Genomic DNA, 797 nt, shown 5'->3' with positions numbered 1-797 from the left:
GACAGGAGTGGAAAAGGTTCGTCTGTGGCACAGGTTTAGGCCACGGCAAAAGGTTAGGCTGGGAGAAAAGGTGAGGCCAGGAGAAAAGGTGAGGCCGGGAGTAAAGGTGAGGCCGGGAGTAAAGGTGAGGCCGGGAGAAAAGGTGAGGCCGGGAGTAAAGGTGAGGCCGGGAGTAAAGGTGAGGCCGGGAGTAAAGGTGAGGCCGGGAGAAAAGGTGAGGCCGGGAGAAAAGGTGAGGCCGGGAGAAAAGGTGAGGCCGGGAGAAAAGGTGAGGCCGGGAGAATAGGTGAGGCTGGAAGAAAAGGTTAGGCCGGAAGAAAAAATTATGCCAGGGAACAAGGTCAGGCCAAGAGAAAACTTTGGGCTAGGAGAAAAGGTATGGCGAGGGGAAAAGGTCAGCCCAGGGAAAAAGGTTAGGCCAGGAGAAAAAGGTTAGGCCAGGAGAAAAAGGTACGGCCAGCATGAAAGGTGAGGCCGGGAGAAAAGGTTAGGCCGGTAGAAAAGTTGAGACCGGGAGGAAAGGTTTGGCCGGGAGGAAAGCTTTGGCTAGCGAAAAAGTTTTGGCCAGGAGAACAGGTTTGCCTAGGGAAAAGGTTGGGCTAGGAAAAAACGTTTGCCTAGAGGAAAAAGCTGGGCTCGCCGAAAAGGTTTGGCCAGGAGAAAAAGTTAGGCCGGGAGGAAAGGTTAGGCCGGGAGGAAAGGTTAGGCCGGGAGGAAAGGTTAGGCCGGGAGGAAAGGTTAGGCCGGGAGGAAAGGTTAGGCCGGGAGGAAAGGTTAGGCCGGGAGGAAAGGTTAGG

This window comes from Ornithorhynchus anatinus, chromosome 5 (assembly GCF_004115215.2).
Source record: "Ornithorhynchus anatinus isolate Pmale09 chromosome 5, mOrnAna1.pri.v4, whole genome shotgun sequence".
Taxonomy (NCBI): Eukaryota; Metazoa; Chordata; class Mammalia; order Monotremata; family Ornithorhynchidae; genus Ornithorhynchus; species Ornithorhynchus anatinus.
The sequence above is the reverse complement of the archived record's forward strand: the minus strand, read 5'-3'. Positions refer to the sequence as shown.